A 21974-nucleotide genomic window follows, 5' to 3' on the forward strand; every position below is an offset into this window, starting at 1 on the left:
TACACATTCTGAATATTTTAGCAAGATAAATGATTCGATCTCTAACTGATTTTCCTATCCCATTGTTCATCTCTTCAAACCTGAGAACAGCAGAGGTATGGATTTCCAAGCTGTTTCTGGAACATCATTTACACTGCTGTATAAAAGCTCATATTTTTTTTTATGCTGATATCATCCAGAATTCAGGTGATCTGAATTCTGGCTGGTAGATTTTCTTGTCAAAACAACTTTCAGGAAAAGTTAGATGCGGGCCTTCCCTGGTGGCGCAGTGGTTGAGCTCTGGGCTGAGAAGCTGCCCGCTGCTCCCCTCAGCAATGTATTTCGTCATTCTGCCTGTTCTGTTCCCCGCTGTGGCTCTGGTGAATTCTCTCACCCTCCTGCGCTTCTGACTGTACCCAGTGCTTGTATGAAAAATAAATCTTAAAAAAAAAAGACCTAGATTTTCCCATTCTGAACATTTCATAAAAATTTAATTTTGTAACGTGATCTTTTGTGACTGTCTTTGTTTGCACACAGAGGGAAAGCCATATGGGAGCATCACTAGAAGGTAGAGGTTACAAGTCCGGAAGCCAGACTTCGTCAGAAACCAATCTCATTATCACCTTAATCTTGGACTTCTTACCTCCAACACTGTGAGAAAGTAAGTTTTTTTCTTTTTTAAGCCATCCAGGTTATGGCACTTTGTTATAAAAAGACTATTGCAGCACCCAAAGAATTAAATTTTGTGGAGCACTGAAGCTTAGCATAGAAAGGAACAAAGAGTAATCATGTCACATGATGCCAAATTGTCAGGCAACATGAGAACTGAGAACCAATCCCTGCATTTAGTAATATGGGCCTCATCAGTGCCCTAGCCTGGAGTGGATTAAAGAGAGCATGAGAGGCAAGGAATAGGAGACAGTAACTCTTTTTTCAAAGAGCTAGTATGTTAATTTGCAAGCCTCATAGAAGGAAAAAAATACATTTTCACAAATGTGGTTCAATGATGATGAGATTGTAACTATATTACCTCTAAAATACATCAAATATTTAAACCAATGCAACTTTAGCATGCTAGGTATTGTACTCTGTTCTATAGATGAATGTAAAAGATGTATATCCATTTTCAAATTATAAACTGAATGATAGGTGTTCTTCATTGAGTGTAAACAATAGAGCTGATATTTACAATTGATAAATCATGAAGAATGTTATACTAAACTCAGCCCAGAATGTAGACACAAAGTAGTCATTTATTAGCATTTCCGTGGCTTCTTACTATAATTATAATCATAGACTTGCTAATATAAAGGGGGTTAGCAAGTGGCAAGTATCTTTGTGTACAAACTGCATTGTTAGGCATATACAGTGGAATTCCAATCACAGTTGTTGTTTTAACATTAATTAGGCACAGTTGGGCCTGTGAAATAATATGAAACTATAGCCTCGTTGAAGGTAGGACATGTACCTACCCTTATTTAATTTTTTTTTTTGAGCACCTACCACCATTCCTTGTACTTGATAAGTTTTCAATTGTTAAACAATTAGAAGGAATCTTTCATATATCTTTTAAGCCAAAGATGGCTTTCTATGTTGAGAAACATGGCAGCAATAGTGAGATCCCTGTCTTGCAGAGGACATTGGTACCACTTCAACAAACGTGACCTTGTCACCACTTCCCAATTATGTAAGAAACTGAGCAGCCAGTAGCTAAAACACATTTTAAGTGGTAGAACTCTGGCCAATGCAATGAAAGATTGGAGCTGTAACCTCTGCTCAGATAGTTGTGTACAAGGGGCACTTGCTAATCTTACTTCCCACAGCTCCCTTGGGAATCTCTGAAGGTGTGTGGCAGCAATCCAGTTCACAGAAAGAAACTCACTTATTACATCGATATGTTGAAGTTTCTTCTTTCTTTCATCATTTCTTTGATTTCCCCCTCCATTTCTACCAACCTTTCTTTTTGAACTCCCACATTTAGCAAAAAAAGGAAAACACAACCATTTCTCACCTCCATCATAAATGTTTTCTCACTTATTCAATTGTTTTTCAAGTATCAGAGTATGTATCAATTATCATATTCCAATTGCCCTGTAACTAATTTGGTAATTTTTTATTAAAGATAGAGATGAGGATGGTAGCGCTAGAGATTATATAGAGACCGACATTACCTCTGCTTCTGCAATTGAGCATTAGTTCTTGTCTAAAATTTATGTAAGAAGCAAGTGCAATTTTTGTATGTGATTGAAAATGATGGTGATTTGAAACAGTGATTCGAAGGTGATGGTGTCAAACTTGGATTCCTTCTTTTTGGAAATCATCTAAGAGCAACAAGAGGAGCTAGAAAAGAAAAGGCAAACTCCAATTTTATTTTTTATTTTTTATTTTTATTGGATCTGTGAGACCACTAGCCCCTAATCCATACAATAAAGGAAAGCATGCCAAATTGTGTGATGGTCAGGCAGTGATGAGATTGAGAAGCAGCTCAGCTCTAGAGTTCAAAAAGAACCAAGAAAACTGTGAAGAGTCTGCGTTGAGCTGTGAAACCTCAGCAAGAGCAGAGACTGAGAATGCAGGCTGTGGTAGGAGTGTTTCAATATCCAGTTTGATTTCAAGAAGATAAAGAGTCAGGACTAAATTAAATGGGTGTCCATAACGATCTGGTAAATAAACAATGATATTCACGTCCATGCAACAGAATATGCGTGTGTGTGTGCGTGTGTGTATACTTGATATGCACACACACATATGTAGAGAGAGAAAGCTGTTTATTCATTTGGAATGATCTTCACAATATATTATTTCTTCTATATTATCTTTACAATATATTATTAAATTAATATATAGAGAGAGCAAGAGACCGTCAAAAACTAAATTACAAGGAAGTCATACTGAGTGTATATTCCACAATTCCTGTGAAGCTTCTTGATCAGGTATACTACTCAAAAGCAAAGATTACTGAACATTAAAAACTTAGTTGAATTCATTTTACATAGGTTATTGAATGGTGAATTTTTGAGAATCTGAGTCCTCTGGTGAAATTGGGCACAAAAGCACTCACTTTGTGAAATTGAGGGTATTTAGGGCAAGGGATGTGGGCACTACAAAGAAACTGCTGTTTCCACTTTCTGATGAAAGTAAATATGAGATCAAGTAAGCTATTAATATTTTAATTCTTATTTGATGAATTCCATGATATTTGCTTTTGATAAAATATTTATTAGCCACATGCTTTGTTGTAACATTTTCTTTGGTCAAATTGTATTCCATACTAGGGTAACCATCTATCCTGGTTTTCCCAGGACTGCAAAACTTTCAGTTTTAAAACCATGATGGTTCTGGGGCAACTAAGATAGTGAGTCACCCTCTGCCCAACTTCTATTAAATCCAGTGCAGTGCATTTTTATTCTAGTTGCGACATGAAACTTCAAAATACTTAATTTTCTCATTTGAATATTGAATTGTCTACAGAATTTTAATTAAAAATTGCAAATTATATAGAGATTTGTCGCTGGTGAAGTGAGGTTGTGGGCAGCTCAGAAGGGAAACAAGAATTAAGGACAAGAAAGATAATGAGAAAGGACATGAACTGGAGCAATGAGCACAAAACTCATTCCTATTTCTGTCATGTTTCATTCAATATTAGTATGGGGAGTTACTTTTCATCTACTCCGAGACCTCCTTTATTTCCTACCCAGCTCTCCATACCATTCCCCTAGTAGAGATTATTATATCCTGGTGCCCTCTCAGTTCGCCTCTAATATGACGAAAACTGCAGTTTCTGAAATGTCTTCTTCATTTTACTGCCTTATCAACTCTTTGGAAACATTATTTGAATACATATGGTGTTCTTTGTAACAAGATCTTTGTCTTTATCACTTTTGATCTTCTTTTGTGAATGTTATTTAGCTCGGTATGATACTTTAGGATATGATTTTTATTCAAAACTTCACTTACAATCCAGAATACTGAATCCCTGGTGACTTACATAACAGGGTTAGGGGTGATAAAATATCAGATTTGACTTTTAGAAACTTTCGGGTTTCAGTTGTTTCAAAAGTATGTGGCAGACATATTTCTATACATCTCTATCTGAAACAGAAATTGAGTATAAAATATATTGATTTAAGTCATTGTGAATAAAAACACAGCATATAGGGTTTTTGTAAATGCCAAAGGAAGATTTTAAGGATCACATATTGTACAATGGTGATAAACTTTGCTCCATAATTACATAAGCATGTGCTATATAATCAGAAATAGAATAAAGAAAACAATTGTAATAATACAGCAGAAAAATTAAAACCATTTAAATCTATTTTAAAAATAAGCACAAAAGAAATGCAAAATATAATGACCAGCACAGTTAATTATTTAAAATAGTAATTTTTGTTTATTTGAAATAAGATACATAATTAACATTTTTCTCCTGAGTGTATTAGCTTGGCTTTAATTCTCTCCCTCTGACTCTTTGCATATGGCTGCCATTCTCCCAAGTAGGAAACCTAGGGTTATTTTCTGGAACAGTTGATGGTGAGAGTCTCCTGATTCAGGGGTAGGAGGCATTCCTGTCTCGAAAAATGGGGTGGGAAAAGATACAAGACTAAAAATAGAGTCAAGCAGTGGCAATCTGTACAGACAATGTCAAGACCTCCATCACCCTCCCTCCAGCTTTGTAAGCACTTAATTAGGAGCTCCAGGTAAGATTCTGAAGAATCATTTTCTAGAGATATGCAGTAGTTCTCGAAATAAGATGTCTAGCTTCTGAAATGTGGAGGACCCTCTGCTTTAAAACTCATCATGCAATTACCACATAGTGAATTCTATCAGTAAATAAGCCTGCTCATACACACACAGTGTGTAATCATCTTTCAACCAAAGATGAATAGATATTTGAGAAAAGCCTCTGAGGTGAAAGACTGTATCTAGATAAACAAACAAACAAATCAAAACAAGTAAAATTAGTGAAAACAGAAATGACACTGAGAGTATAAAATAAATTGAAACTTTATAGTCACAATGTAATTTTATAAATGAAAGAACAATAAAGCATTTTAATGAAATAATAAGAAAGACTTCTTGGAAATTGAATATAGATTAACTCACATTAAAACTAAATAGAACTAACAAGTAAAGTTGAAGCCATTTTTTTTCAAAAGTGCAGCAAAATCTAAAAGAGGTGGGGGTTAACTGATCTTAAAAATGAAGATCAAAAAGTGAGTCCATAAGAACCGACAACCAAGTAAGAGGACTCTTAGCAATGGTGAGAAGTGAAAATGGAGAAAAGGGTCTATAATAAGGACATTTTTCAGAATGACCAACATTTATTTTTAAATAAAGTCCAGTTAGTGGCCAAAACAATGAAGATAGCAATGAATAGCATCTCCCTACATCATGCTCATCATGTTATTCACAGTGGCATAAATGTAGAGATGGTGTTTCCCTCTGTGAAGGTGGGGAGTGTGCAAGTTGCACAAAGAACATTTTCAGGCTGGTAGTCATCCTGTGAAACAAATTCCTTCAAAATTCACAGCAATATTTTTCTTGTTTAACATTTTTTAAAATTGAGGTTTCTTTAGTTTACAACACTGTGTGTGATTCAAAGGCAGAGGATCACACCTCCTCAGAAGCCTGTCACCAGACCACAGCCACCATTAAGTTCACTCAGCCTTTCACCATAGTCCATTGTTCCCCACCCCTCTTCTCCCTTCTCTTCCCTTTCTCATCGGATATCCTCAATTCCAAAGTCAGTTTTCTACAGTTTGTTATAGGTTTGGTTTTGTCTAACCCCTTGCTTTGTTTCTCTATATTCCATATGTAAGTAACTCCATCCAGTATTTGTTTTTCTCCTTCTGACTTACTTCACTTAACATTAACCCATCCAGTTCCATCCGTGTTGTGGTGAATGGCAAAAGTTCATCTTTGAGTATAGTGAGTAGTAGTCCACTGTGTGTGTGTATGTGTATATGTATATATATGTGTGTGTGTGTGTATATACCACATTTTTCTAATCTAGTCCTCTGTACTTGGGCACTGAGGTTGCTTCCATAACTTGGCTATTGTAAATAGGGCCGCAAAGAGTATAGGCGTGCCTATGTCCCTTCAACTTAGTTCTCCATGCAGATACCTAGGAGTGGAATTGCTGGATCGTATGTTCCATCTATTGTTAACAGCCCATCCAGTTTCTGATAGGGGTTGGAGCATTCTACAGTCCCACCAACAGTGTATGAGGGTTCCTTCTTCTTCACATCATTGCCAAATCTTAATGTTTTCAGTCTTTTAGACATGGGCCATTCACACATTCTATATTTCTACAGTTACCATTAACTATGACAAAAAGCATATTGTCAGTCCTTAAAATAAGTATATAATTGTAAACACATGTACATTATATATATAGGCATATCTACATGTATACACACATAGCCACACAGATAGTTATGTATTTGTATTTATAGATAGGTTAATGAACAAGACACATGCATACACATTAATTCATTCATTCCAGTTTTAGGCTGTGTGGAAATATAAAGTATATTCTCATTTGTAACAGCAATTGCATGTACATTGCACCTTCCCTTATTATCTCTTTGATTTATTTACAAATAGCATGTTCGCTACAGAAATATCAGGATATTTAGGTGTCAAAAAGTCAATAATATGTTTATCTATTTAATTCTGTTATTGCATATATGCAACTATACATGTGTGTACACCTATATGTGTGCATAAAGAAAATGATTATGCTTTACATGCTGGTGTGATAAACACATTTACAGTTAATATCATTTTGTAAAATAATTGCTCTCCAAACATATAACATTCAATGAATGTTTTACTGACCACCTGCTATATTTAAAGGTCCATAAGAATAAATGCAAGAGGGTTTTTATTACAGTGTTTCTGTGGTGATAGAGAACTCAAAGCAATCTAGGTATCCACAATTAAGTTAGTGGGTAGGAAATATAATGGTAGCACATCCTGGGTATGCATCAATTTGAACAAATAAGATACACATGCAGAAAGATGTATGGATCTTAAGATGTAGTGAATTCTAGTGGGAAGAAGATGTGAGAAAAATAATCCAGTACCTTGTGTGTATATATAATTAATTGCACGCATGCAAGATGGGAACTCCTACTTTGGTCTTTGCAAACTTCTAGAGATCATTGATGAATTCCCATATCTATGTAGCAGTAATTCATTACTTCCATCCTTAATCTACTTTAATCATCAGCTTATAGCTCATGTCTTGAAGTTAGTGTCTTTCCTAAAAAGCATTTTTATGGAAGCCTCATCCAAAATGAAGAATGTCATTAACTCTGTCTTTGTATCTCATGAAAGCATCCATGTATAATATGAAAATGAGTGCTGAATATGTGACAAAAAGATGGGAGATTAGCTTTGTACTGGGGGTATTTGTGGGTCTTTTCTCTCACTACTCAAACTGTGTTCCATGGACCAGTCAAATCATCCATAATTGGGAGTTTATCAGAAATGCAGTTTCCAAACCAGAGCTATTGAATTAAAACCTGTAGTTTAGCAAGACCTCCGGGTGATTCATACACTCATTAAAGTTTGAGAAGGACTACTTAGATAACTTATGCTTGCTGATGTACGTGCTCTTAAGTATCAAAAGTTCTAGGAATGAAAGTGGTTTTCTAGTACAAGTGTTGAGGAAGTATTAACCCTCCAGTACTTGTGCTAATTCAGGGTGTAAGAATAAATACTAGATAACACTTTAAGGGTACTATTGTGTGACAAGCATTGTTATAAATACTTGTAATCTGAACAACAAATATCTGAGGTGTTTTAATATTCTTAGCAGAATATTAGGAAAGTTTCTGTCATACCAGCCCATAGTATTATTCTTTCTTATGTGATAATACACATATTTTAAAAGGTAATACCTTTAATTTTATATTCATATGATTTCTAATAAGCTTGAATTATGTTCTCTCACTAAGAATATATATTTTATTCCTTGAGGAATCACAATTTTATCACCTTTAACACATTTTTTACAGGTGTTAATATACTTTTCAACACCTATCAGAATTTTTTGTCTCAAGGATATAATTTTTCACATTGTTTATAGGTTATTTTTGTTTGCCTTTAAAAGAAATAACATTATTTGAATTATATTTAAATAATTACATGGAAATAAAAATTGCTTTTGATTTTTCGTCTACAAAGGTATTAAATTTTTATGTACCAGCACTGGCCTCTGGATATAAATTGAGTGATTTTTATCAGGCCAAACTTTCCACTGAAGTTAGGTATACATTTGGATAAAAATCCAAAGCTGATATTTAAGGGCTTTGGACATCAGCAAAGCTTTGAGATGTTTGTGTTTTTTGTCTGTGGAGCTTGGTTAACACAGTGCTGAATAAAAGATTGACAAATCTTATCCTAAAGCCACTCAACTGGTCCCATATGTAGAGAATAGGTCATAACCCTAAACCTAAGCCATAAGTAATGAAAGAAAAAAAAAAAAAACAAACTGTAAGAATGTAATTTTTGCAGTGAACTCCAGGATCTGAAGCCAGTCCTGCTTTCCCTAAAAATGTGGCTGCCTCTTTTTTCTTAAGACAAACAAAACACAAACAGCTGGGATTCTGTCAACAAGAAAAAAAGAATGAGTGTTGGGAAGAAAGCTGAGAGGATCTGCAGAGTCTTTGCTTGGTACCTGACTTCCATGCATCCCTTTGTCCCACAACTTGACAATCAGAAGACTGGAGAGGGGTTATCAGGCAGACTGAGGGTTACCCTGGAGCCCCCAAACTTGTACAGTCTAGAGGGATTCTGCTATCTGCCACATAAAGACAAAGTAAACTCTTAGTGTGAAAGATCTTTAATAGAATTGGTGTGCATAGAGAGAGAAGAAATGATAAATTTCCCAATAAAACACCCAAAGTTACCCATCCCCTTATAGGGAAATGCCCAGTCAAACCGGGTAGACCTGAAGTAGGGCCGCTGATACCCAAAAGCTTGCCACAAGTCCAAGGCAGCTTCTGCTGGGGAACCATAGAAAGGAGTTGTTGAAAGGGACCAGGCAAGTCTGGGACAAAAAGAACAAAAAGTACACATCAAGATATGCAAAATATCAGCTGCCATGGGCAGTCTCCCTACCTGGCTCTCACCCACGTCTCTTCCAACTATTCCCACATGTTTCAACTCCACGTGTCTCCTCCAAGTCCCCCAAGTCCCTGGTGCAAGTCCAAAGCAGATAAGCAAATACATATTTTTTCTCCACCTGTGTTTCTGCTCCATGGGTCTCCCCTCCCCTTCCTGTTCTATATCTTCACCTGGCCCCTCAGCTCTGCTCATTAGATGGGTCAGGGAGTGTGGAACTTCCCCTTTTTATGGCGATGCCTCTTACGGAAAGGCACAAGAAATAAAGGTAAGGCACATTTTTGTGTAAGATACAAGTATGGCAAGCAAACCTCATCTGTTATGATCCATTAAGTCAGTAGTATTTGTGATTACACTACAACTTGATAGGAGATTTATATAATTGTAAAAAAGAGAAAAAAAGAAATATAGGTAATTATAATTTGCAGAGAATGTTTATATACTGAGTAAAATGCAAAAGAGTCAACTGAAAAACCTTTATATATAATCATTAAAATGATGATTAAGTTTTCTGTATAAAGCTAACAAAATCATCAATTTTCCAATAGAACAGTAAGAATCACTGTTAAGAAGTTACTGCAAAAAAAAGAGCTTATTAAAAATGACCGAGAATCTAATAAAATAGTATATTTAAGAAGAAGAATGCAATATGTTTATGGAGAAAATAATGAAAGATTACTGAGGAGTCCAAAGTAAGATCTTAAAAGTAGTGAACTGTACTCCTTTCATTGCTGGAAAAATTAAATATCAAAAAGGTGCTAGTTTTTCTCAACATAATCACTAAATTTGTAATAAAAAAAAACCTGAATTTCAGCAAAATTGTTCCTAGAGCTGTCTAAGCTTATTTGGTTTCATATAGTTGAGTAAATGTGAATCATTAGACAAGATGATCTTTAAAGATAAACAAAACAGGGTCCTTTTTTTTTAAGGATTTAGTTATGCATACAAGAACTGGGGTGTAAGTCAGAGGTGTGGGGGGTGAGAAGATTCACCAGGGAGAGTGGGGAGCAGAACAGGCAGATGTACTGAAATACACTGCTGAGGGGAGCAATGGGTGAGGCAGGAGAGGTCTGCTGTGCCATGTGGGTCACCTCCCTGGCCAGGGATCGAACTCGTGCTGCAGATCCTGGCAATAGCTTGATAGTGCTGCCTTTAACTCCTGCGGCCAACAGGGAGGCCCAAAATAGGGTCCTTTTGACTATTTTTCCTTGCATGACAAAAGGGACTCTGCAGTCATGATTATGTAAATATTTTGAGATGAGATTATTATCCTGGTTATCCAGGTGTGCCAAAATATTTTAAGTCATAAGAGGGGTGAACCTTTCCCAGGGGTTCAGAAATATGAGACAGAAGAATAAGAAGGCAAGATTTGAAGTGTGACAAGGACTTGAGCTGCCATGGCTGACTTTAAAAATGGAGGAACAGGACCTTGAGCCAAGGGAAGCTGCACCTTCTAGAAGCTCAAATAGTCTCAGCTACCAGGCAGCAAGGAAAGAAGACATCAGTCCTACAAATGCAAGGAACTGAATTCTGCCAAGTCCAAAACATAGGGGAGATATTTCCCTGGGAGCCTCTAGGCAGGCACACAGCCCTGTTGACACCTTTATTTTTACCCTCTGAGAGCTATGTCAGCCTTCTGACCTACAGAACTGGAGACAATATGTTTGTGTTGTGCTCTTACTAAATTTGTGCTCATTTGTTAAGGCAGTAATAAGGAACAAAACCCAAAGGTTATAGTGTGTTACTGGTGAAGGATCAGCCAAAGTAATAAATGGAGTGAAATGGAGTCCAGAAATTGATCCATGTATATAATAAAATTATTATATGAGAAAAGGTGACATCTCAAATTATGAGAAAGCACAGGCTATTGCATAGCATGTAGGCCAGTTCACTGTGGTAGAAAAAAAAAAAGAGTTTGATGCTTTTCTCGGACCCATAAAAAAAAAATTCAAAGTGAAACACAGAGGTTAATAGAAAACTTAGGTGACTCTGCTTGTGATGTTAGGTTACAAAAATGTGTTTTTAAATCACACATAAACAGCAAAAAAGCTTGAAGAAAAGATCTGACAAACGCGACTTCATTAAGATTAACCGTAAACCTGAAAAAAAAAATCTAAACAATTTTGAATACAATGGGAAGAGAGAAAATATATGTGTGTGTGTATATATATATATATACATGTATATTAAGATTTTATATTATTTAAGGAATTACTACAAATTAAATAGGAAAAGAAAAGCAATTGAATGCAGATACAGGAAAGAACTAAGAACAAGTGAATTGAAAGGGAGATTTAAATTACAAATAAATATGAGAAATGATAATCCCATTAGTTATCAAAAAAGGGAAGTTTAAAGTAGCAGTAATGTTATTCTCAATCTTCAGATTGGCAGACATTCAAATTGGGAAAATATATATAGTGGTAGGGGCTCTGGAGAGAATTCTACACATGGATGTTCATTTCAGTCTTGTTCATAATAAAGGCCACTTACTGTTGATTAGTTCTTCCTTACACCCTCTTTTCCCTTTGTTTCCATGCTACTCTGCCTAGTTGTACTTCCGTTTTACTGGGGGCTCTTTCTCATCTACCGTTTCTACATCAACTCTTCACTTCAGTACTAACTGAGTAGAGTGGTGTTTCCTAATGATGGATCATGTTAGCTGTAGGTTTTTGGTACCTGTAAAGCCTTTTCTCTCTCTCTTTTTTTTTTTTAAGATTTATTGATGTATGCATACAAGAACTGGGGTACAGACAGAGGTGTGGGGGGTGAGAGGATTCACCAGAGACAGAGTGGGAACAGAACAGGCAGACTGACTGAAATACACTGCCGAGGGGAGCAGCGGACAAGTCAAGAGAGGTCTGCCGTGCCATGTGGGTAGCTCCCTGGCTGGGGATCGAACTCTTGCTGCAGAGGCTGCAGACAGCTTCATAGGTTGAGTCTTAACCCCTTGTGCCACCAGGGAGGCCCTAAAGCCTTTGCTCTTAAATTGTGTTTCTCTGTTTCTACACATAATTAGCACAATTTTGTTATTATAGTACACATTATGGATGAGATGTTGTAGAGATTCTGGGTTCTGATCATTCCCTCTGTTGTTCTTTTTGAATCTGGATGTTAATTTGAATCACTTGAATCCCAACTCTGCATTATCCATACCACACCCCTCAAACCCTGCTACCCTGATTGGCAGCAACTGAAACTGTTGAGCTCAGTTCTTTCAGCTTTCATCTGTTTCTTCTTTTTCCTATATTCCCCCCATCCCACCATCCATATACTCCCTTGCCTCCCCGCCCCCGCTCCCCCATCTTGACCTCGGAGTCATCACAGTATTGATGTTCACCAGTTTTGTAAGGATTATACTTCATTGAATCATCTGCTATGTAAATATACGGTATTTGTTTTTATTGTTCTGACTTGCTTTGCACATAATTCCCTCAACTACCTCAATTTTGTTGAAAATGGCTGCATTTCATTTTTCCTTTTGGCTGAATAGTACTCCATAGTGTGGATATACCACATCTTGATTCAGTCAGGATGCTTAGGCTGCTTCCATATCCTACCTATTGCAAATATACTGCTTTGAACATTGTGGAACAATATGATTTTGTCTTTGTTTTGTATTGATGGGTTCATATTCTGTGGATAGACGCCCAAAAGTGGGATTGCAGGGTTGCGTGGAATTTCCATTTTTTAAATGTAAATGTAGATTGCTTTCCATTGTGGTTGCACCAGGTTACATTCCCAAAACAGTGTAATGTGGTTCTTCTTTCTCTGCATCTCCTCCAGCACTTGTTATTGGATGTCTTTCTAACATGTGCTGTTCTCACAGGTATGAGATGGCATCTCATGATTATTTTAACCTGCCGCTCTCTTGTTAGAAGTGATGATGTTTGTTCATGTGCCTGTTGGCATTCTGGGTATCAACTTTGGTGAATTGTCTGTTTATTTCTGCTGCTTATTTGGTTCTTTTCCCAGCTTGAGATGGTTTTCAGCAATTATTATTTTTTAAGATTTATTATTTTTTTTTATTTTTGCATACAAGAGCTGGGGTGTAGGCCATAGGTGTGGGGTGGTGAGAGGATTCACCAGAGACAGAGTGGGGGACAGAACAGGTGGATTGACTGAAATACACTGCTGAGGGGAGTAGCAGGCAAGACAAGAGAGGTCTCCTGCACCATTTTTGTAGCTCCCTGGCCAGGAATTGAACTTGTGCTGTAGTGGTTGTGGATAGCTTCATAGTGCTGAGACTTAATGCCTTGAGCCTCCAGGCAGTCCCCAGCAACTATTTCTTTAAATAAATATTTTGTGCCTTTTGCTTTCTCTTCTCCTTTTGGGACCCTCATGATACAGATATCATTCCCCTTTGAGTATTCCCAAAGAGGTCTTACATGATTTTCATCTTTTAATTATTTTTTTTCTCCTTTTCTATTTGTGTGTACTCAACATTGTGCTTTGGAACTCATTACTTTCTCCATTGTTTCTATTTGTCTGCTGTGAGAAACTCAGTTGTATTTTTAATTCAGTTATTTCTTAGCTCCATTCTTCTAACTGTAGCTACCCCATATTTTCTCTGTTTTTAATCTGTTGCTGTTTCATATCCTCTGTTTTGTTTTCAGTTCCATAAACATTGTTTCAACTGCTGTCTTCAACTCCTCTTCTGTAATATTCCATAATTCTGCTGGATTGATATTCCTGTCAGGGTTTTTGGCTGCGGCATTTGTGGTATGTTCCTCTGTATCTTAATTTTTAGTTTTTATGGGTTCCAATAGGGATAGATTTTCAAACTGATTCCTTTGCATCTGTTAAAGTATTTGGAGAACTGGTGCCAGCAAGGGGTAGTAGGTAACAAAGGATTGGGGCAGTGGGCACCAAAGAGTCACCTCGAGTGAGCATGAGGGATTCAAGCTTCTGACTGTGCTGTGGGTACCAGAATTATGTGATGGAGATCCACGGTGATCCCCTCTTCTGAGCCAAGCCTTAGTCCTAATGTATCTTCTAGCCTCGGGTCAGCTTCTACCTCTAGGCTACTGTGGAGCACTAGATATGGTGTTGGACATGGATTGTCGTTGATATGGGATCACAGACTGGGAGTTGTTCTCTTTACTTTTTAGCACAGAACCGTATCCTGGGGTGTGTGTTCATATTATTAACATGTGCTTACATTCTGGTTCAGTAGTAAGTTTAGAGGAGTAACCTCAGCTATGAGGAGAGACTGCTTGTTTCAGAGAGATCTGACTTGTTTCTCCCCACCAATCCAAGTTCTAGCTGTTCTATATTGAGAGCCTCAGGCTCAAGCCAGCAACCCTAGGTGTACACCCCATTTCTGTAGCTCTCCCACAGTGCATCCTTTGTCCTGGGTATCTGTTGTGTCAGGCAACACCACACTGACAAAGACACGGGAGTTGTGGAGCAGGCTGCACAAGACAGGATGCTGTTTGAGAGCAAGATCCTGGCCTTTTTTTGGTGCCAAACTATGTGCCTCTTTATCCAGTGCAATGGTGGGTATCAAGAGTCCCGGATGTTGGTGTGTGCCCCTGATTCAGCATCTATAGGGGGCTTCTGCACAGCAGCAGCCACTCCCTCTTGTAGGTTGTGCTACACTGGTATCACTGTAAACACAGCTCAGTCAAGTTTTTCCTACCTTTTTGCACCAGATCTTTGCTCTTAGTGTGTGCTGTGGTTGTCTGTTTTTCCTTCAGGGGGATTTGACATTGTTCTGGGGCAATTTACTTGTGCCACAAGTAAATTCTACCTATATTCATTGATAGACCCTGAACGTGACATGAGTTGGGGCTCACAAGAGACAAAAGGTGGAGTCTGGCAAGATGGCAGCAGAGTGAAGATGTAGGGCTGGCTTTCCTTCAGGGAAAACAGACAACCACAGCACACACTAAGAGCAAAGGTCTGGTGCAAAAAGGTAGGAAAAACTTGATTGAGCTGTGTTTACAGTGATACCAGGGTAGTAAAACCCACAAGAGGGAGTGGCTGCTGCTCTGCAGAACCCCCCTATAGATGCTGAATCAGGGGCACATATCAACATCCGGGACTCTTGATACCCACCATTGCACTGGATAAAGAGGCACACAGAACATGAGTTTGATCCCCAGCCAAGGAGCTACCCACACGGTGCAGCAGACCTCTCCTGTCTAACCCGCTGTTCCCCTTAGCAGTGTATTTCAGTCAGTCTGCCTGTTCTGTTCCCCACTCTGTCTCTGGTGAATCTTCTCTCCCTCCCACACAGCTGGCCTGTATCCCGGTTCTTCTATAAATAAATAAATCTTTAAAAAATAATTTACCTGTATATTTGAGGACTCCACCTTGTTGGCTCCCTCCTTCCAGCTTTTCCCACCACTTTTCACCTCTGGGGCATACCCAGACTCTATCTTTCTGCTCCTAAAGCTAGTGACATTGCAGCGTTTTCCCTTTCTATCAGCCTCACAAAACTTGGGGTGCATCCTTAGGCAAGAAGTCTTATTACCCAGGAATTTTATTCAAAAAACTTCGTTTTCATCCAGCTTGGGTTTAAATGTTTGCAATTCTCTAGTGCCTTCAAGTAGTTTTCAAGTAGTTTATAATATTTTGTGCAACAAGATGATTCTAAAAGAAGCTACTCAGCCATAGCTTGAAGTAAAACTACAGTGACTGATACATCAATATAGTTAAGCTTTTCTTAAAATTTAGCCTAATACATTGATTATTCAATTATTATATAATCTTTTCCTTTATTTTGTCTCATCCAGTTCCCTGTATCATCCATTATGTCGCCCTGCATTTCCTGTATTTATTTTCGTATCTGACCATCTAGCTGAAAGCTTATTTGCAACTGGAAACAAATATCTGCATCAGTGTCATTCGTGCCATACTTAGATGATCACATTGCACTATATCTATCTATCTATCTATCTATCTATCTATCTATCTATCTATATATATTCATTAAATGGACATTCTTTCATTTGCTTCTAGAACTTGAGTGCTTTCTAAGTGACCAATTTCTACTTTTGTTTTGCCTGTCAGGATCATATTCTGTAAGAGATGGGTGCACCAGAAAAAGAAGTGATAGGTTATAACATAAGTACCATGTTTATTTATCCTTCATTATATAAATTTTACTGGGGAAATCAGAGGTAATAGGTTATGAGTTTTTATATCAATAATAAAGGTAATCTGTTTCAACTGTCCCAGACTTTTTGATTAAATCTTCTTTAAAGAACCAGTTTTATCTAAAAAGAAATTATCTAAATGTTCTCTCTACATATGTATTATAATGCAAATACTGAAATTCAAATTACCAGTTTCCTTCATGAGGTTTAATAATCATAACATTTTTATTTCCAGGTCAAATGCCATTGACTTCAACTCATGAGATTATGAAATGAATTAATTTAGAATGTATGCCAGAATGAAAGGAAGGGTGGTAATGGATCGAGCTAAGTGAAGCTGTAAAAATAAAACCATGCCAGAGTGAAGAAGAGTTAAAATATGCAGAATTTCTTTCCATTTTGGATTTAATATTAGTTCAGCTCATTAGGTAGAGAATGGATTAGGCTAATCCCAACTGTAATTATACATTCTATCATGCATATAAAGGTAAACGAGAGAGTAAGTCTGCCTTGCCATAAAATTCAGGTTTGAGATAATCAGCACAACAGAATTAAGCTGTCACTGGATGACATTCATTATGCAGCACAAGCCTAAAGCAGATGGAACTAACTCATTGTTGGCTGTATACTAGATGTCAAGAAACAAATATATTTAGCTAGCTTCTCAGATTTTAGCAAAATACTTATATGGTAACTGTACTGACAAGTCTTTTAGATAATACACATCAGAACTTGAAACCTGTATTTTTCTAACCCTGGAAGAAAGCAAGTAGAAATGAAATTGATCATGTTATATTACCATGTTCTTTAGCAGAATACATTTGAGACTAAATCTTGAATTTCTGTCCTTAACTTGGTGACTCTTCAGAAATGTGTTCATATTCCTCAAGCTAAGCAGCATTAAATGAAATAACTTTTAAGTTATTTTTAAAAAGAAATTAAGTCAAATTTAGATTTCAGTTGGCTCTAATTTGTTGAACTACTCGGCCATTGAGGATATTAGATAAATCAAAATTAGTCTAGAAATTTGAGTCTTCTCCACATTTCATTTTCCTGACACTTCTCCTATACTATTTCTCAATCACTGTAGCAGTTGAACCAGATATTTTTCTGATACTCTATTATCATAATTCTTTTACTTTTGTCACTACTTCCAAACCCCCACCAACATCATATTTCAGCTCCTACCTCAAACTGTTATATTTCCAGATTTCAGGGAAGTGTAAAAAAGTCAGGATGAAATTGAGGTTACATGTAAGAGAGTTATCATAATGTTGTACTGTGAAATCTAATCTGAATAAGGTGGATCATAAGCATATTACAATGGATTAGGAGTGGCAAACATACAAACCTGGTAGATTTGGCACATTGTTGTTCCTTGTAAGGTCAAGGATTTATGCAGGTCAGGCTACTGCAGGGAGTAATCTTTAGAGAGTGATACACTTGAGACGTGTATATCAAGTTTAATTGAAGGATGAAAAGGCATATTTTGGCAGTAATTAAGTTAGTATGTGATCGTGGAATGTCTGGTTGAGGAAGAGAAGCTTATGGAAGAAAAAGAAATGCAGAAACTGAAAAACCAGGGTCGTTAAAGAATTTTCGTTAAAGAATTTTCTATAATTAATATTTTTGATATTAAATATATTAATAATTATGAGAGGTTTTATTGAAAATGGCATGCATATGGTTAATGAGTGAAAAGAATTGTTTGTATGTGAATGAAACAATGCACATGAATAGTTACATATATAGGTCCATATGTATAAACATTTCAGAGGGCTTAGTTCAAATACAGTGTTGCTAACGTATAGTCCTAGCTGGTGCATTTAAGAATTAAATAAATAGATAAATAAAAGTCATTTCTTCCTGGTCCCAATGATATTCCATTTTGTATTATGTTTAACTGAGTACATGTCTTACCTTCTCTCCCTCAAGGCAATCATAATCATTAATTTTGCTTAATGTTTCCCACACCTCTGGTGTATAAGAAACACATTTGTGATGAGGAATTAAGTGGAAAGAGAGTCAGATTTGAAGTGGTAACATTTGTTTTCATCACATTTTGACGTTTAGCGACAAAGCTGAAATTCACGTATCAACAGTGGAATTGTTTTTAAAAACTATTAGTCAAGGTTTATTGACTTTTTTATCCTGCGTCTGGTGTTGTACAAAGTGCTTTGCATGCATTGCATTACTTTCATTATTTCACCCAAACTTTAATTTTTCATTTTTATAACTATTTAATGATTTTTAGTAAAACAAATGATACAATCATCACCATAAACTGCTTTTAAGACATCCTAATCCTTCCAATAAAATCCTTCAGACCCATTTAAAGTATCCTCATTCCCACCCCTAGTCCCAGGCAGTCACCAATCTGCTTTCTGTTGCTGGAAATTTGCTGTTTTTGAACATTTCTTATCAAATATGTAGTCTCTTGTGCCTGGTGTTTTTCATGTAGCATAGAGTTTGAGTTCATCCATGTTGTTGCGTCAGTACTTCCTTCCCTTTTATTGCTGTATGGTATTCTATTGTAGGGATACGACAGATTTTGTTTCCATTCACTGCTTGATAAATATTTAACTGGTTCCCAGTTTTGCTGCTATGAATATTATTATACAAACCTTTGTGTAAACATATGTTTTCATTTACCTTGGGTTAGTACCTGGGAATAGAATTGCTGAGCGGTATTACGACAACAGTAATTTTTTTTTTTTTTTTAATTTTTGTGTAGAGGAACTGGGGTATAGGCCAGAGGTGTGGAGGAGGGGGTGAGAGGATTCACCAGAGACAGAGTGGGGAGCAGAACAGGAGGATCCACTGAAATTCACTGCTGAGGGGAGCAGTGGGCGAGACAGGAGAGTAGATTAGCTCCCTGGCCGGGGTGGAACTCATGCTACAGTGTCTGGCGATAGCTTGATAGCCCTGATACTTAACCCCCTGTGCCATCAGGGAGGCCCAACAACAGTAATTCTTACAGATAGTGTTGTTTTCAAAATCAGGAAAGATGCTGATTTTACTTAAATGATCCAAATTCTTCTTGATATACCATCCCAGGTATAGAACTCCTATGTAAAAATCTAGAGACCTGGAAAACTTCAAATTCATACACACACACACACAAACACACACACACACATGCGCGCAAACACACACACACTATATATATATTTCTTATTTAATGGGGTGCATATTGTTGTATATAGCTATATTGCTAATTGAAAGAAATGTGATGCGATTAGAGGGAATGTTTCTGGAGGTACACGTGGTGGATTATCTGTGATGGCTCTGCTGGAGAAATAGTGCCTAAGCCAGTCTCAGAAGCTGAATGCGAGTGATCTAGGTGATGAGAAACTTTTTAAGAGCATTTCAGCTAGAAGCAGCAGCATGTGAAACTCCCTGGGGCAGAAGGGAGCAGGACCATTCTTGAGAAGACAAAGGGAAGAAAGACAATGAAGCTGGCATTTTGTTAAAGAGAAGACAAGTTGTCCTGGCCTTCCACATTGTCCTTTTGTTCCTAAAATCAGTGACAATCACCAAAGATAGGTAAGCAGATAGGTGACCAAATCAGATAATCTTGTCTGCATTGAAAAATAGTGGTTAATAAGGAATTCGTAGTGGATATGGGAGCCCACTTACAATGTTGGTGGGTTGTTCTTTTGTTTTTCATGTGCACTTTTTTTGGTCAGATATTTATCATGGTGATGGACTAAACAGGAAAAGACACTAGTGATGGTTTGTTAAGTACCACGTGCCCAAGGAAGACACTATTAGAAACACAGTAACTGGATCAATTAGCAAAGAAAGTTATGAAAATGGAAAACAAATTAAACAGTATGGAAGACAAATGTATAAACTTTCCCTGTAATTCATAAAATGATATTCTTCATAACAAAGAGGAAAATACTATATAAAATATTGTGTATTGGATACTGTATTTTTGAACACTACCCAATATTTGTTTTATGGGTGATAATAATAATTATAACATTACTAGCTGCCAATTATTCGATGCAAATGTGCTAACTGCCAAAGTACTTTAGATAGCATATTTTAAAAATAGCACTATTGAGTAGTTATTTTAACCCCTTTTTAAGATTAGAAAACCAAGGTTCAGGAAGATGGTGTGTTTTGCCCAAATTTCACAGGTAGTAAATAATGGAGCAGGTTTTCCAGTAGGTATAACCACAGGAAGTGTACTTACTGGTTCTGCTGTTTTGTCTCCCTCCAAGCTCTTTGTAAAATAGAAACTATATTTTCAAAACCATTTCTTTAACAAATGACATCTAAGTCATAGGTTTTTAAAGTGGTGTTTCAAAAGCCTAACTTTCACCCTACTTCTTTCTGCCAGCTTCTCTACCTTGATGAAGTAATTCATACACAGAAAATCTAGTAACCTATCTTGCCATGAATAAGCAAATGGGCCTTTAGAATAGTGAGCAATTTTTTTCCCATCCTGCCTATCAGTTTGACAAGGCCAACTACTTAGTGGGCAATTTATTATATGTCTAAAATTTATCTTAAGGGAATATGATTAGGAAAAGATGAATAGAATGCAAGGCACATGACTTTCAAAGGAAAGAAGGTGGACATATTCAAGGCAAAGAAATGAAACATTTTGGATCCTACAATTAAAAGGAAATAATGGAGTATCTCATAGTCACCTTAAATTTTTGTTTTCTATAGTACAGATTTTTTTTATAATTATTTTATATTCCCACCATCTCCTTTTCTTTACTTGTTAATATCATTCCTCAAATAGACTATTTCTTGCTGGTACAATATAGAAAAGTAATATACACAGATTTTTCACAGATTTGGTGATGGATTTTAGAAGCTGCAAAGGGCAAAACTTATTGATTTGTCAACTACTGATATTCATGGTCATAAACTTGGCAATATTCCTGATGAGAAAAAAAAATACTTTTTTGTAGCTCTTGCTTCCTTTTTTCATTAACAAAATCCAAATAATGCTTGAGATAAACTAATTTTAAAATTCTGCGATAGACTTCGCCAGTGGGCTTTTATGCAAATCGCCAGTTGTAGACATAATAACTAAATAAGAATGAAAAATGCTAACAGTTCACTTAAGCAATGTCAATGAGTGTTCCTTTTGACAATAAATATTGACAGACGGTTACCTTCTTTGTGACAGTTGTTAACTATAATGGTTTGACACTTTAAAAGAGCATTTCCCTAATGACACCAGAATGCCCTTTTCTGAAAATTATTTGGACACCATCCTTTTTATAATATGACCATTCGTGTGCATACGAAATGAGTTATTTTCAGAGAGAGTGTTTTGATTTAACCTCACTGTCACAGACAATCTATAAGAATTTTTGCAGTCCTTGGATGCCCTGCTGTGCAATGATGTCAATGTCTGTGTCCTATTTGTCTTAAATCATTGACATGCAAGAAATTCTAGAGAACCATACACAGAAAGAATAAAAGAGACACAATGGCTGATAAATTGGAGATCATTAAATGCCTATAGGGAATTAATCGTGACTTGATAACTAGTAGATAAACTGAATCTCATAGTTTTAATTAAGGGTATGTCTCAATGATTTTTAGTTTGATTCAATAAATTCATGATATTATTCTGAAGTACCAGCCTGCAAACCTGATTAGATTAGGAACTGTGCTGTTTGGGGCTGCCTCCTAGTCCCAGACCCCCCCCCCCAATTTGCTCTCAATATCCTCCTTGGAACTAGGTCTCCCTACCTGTAATTTATATGCCATATGTTTAATTTA

At 36.7% G+C, this 21974-nt stretch overlaps 1 long non-coding RNA gene across 1 annotated transcript in view; it reads left to right on the top strand.

Annotated features, from left to right (window-relative positions):
• Positions 1–522: 522 nt before the first annotated feature.
• The window catches only part of LOC119246772 (uncharacterized), a 150990-nt gene continuing 129538 nt past the window's right edge, over positions 523–21974 (top strand). Inside the window, exon 1 of the long non-coding RNA XR_005125553.2 lies at positions 523–640. This is a non-coding gene — a long non-coding RNA (uncharacterized LOC119246772). The remainder of the gene's footprint in view (positions 641–21974) is intronic.

This window comes from Talpa occidentalis, unplaced genomic scaffold (assembly GCF_014898055.3).
Source record: "Talpa occidentalis isolate TD23 unplaced genomic scaffold, MPIMG_talOcc4v2.1 talOcc4.15, whole genome shotgun sequence".
In the NCBI taxonomy this organism is placed as follows: Eukaryota; Metazoa; Chordata; class Mammalia; order Eulipotyphla; family Talpidae; genus Talpa; species Talpa occidentalis.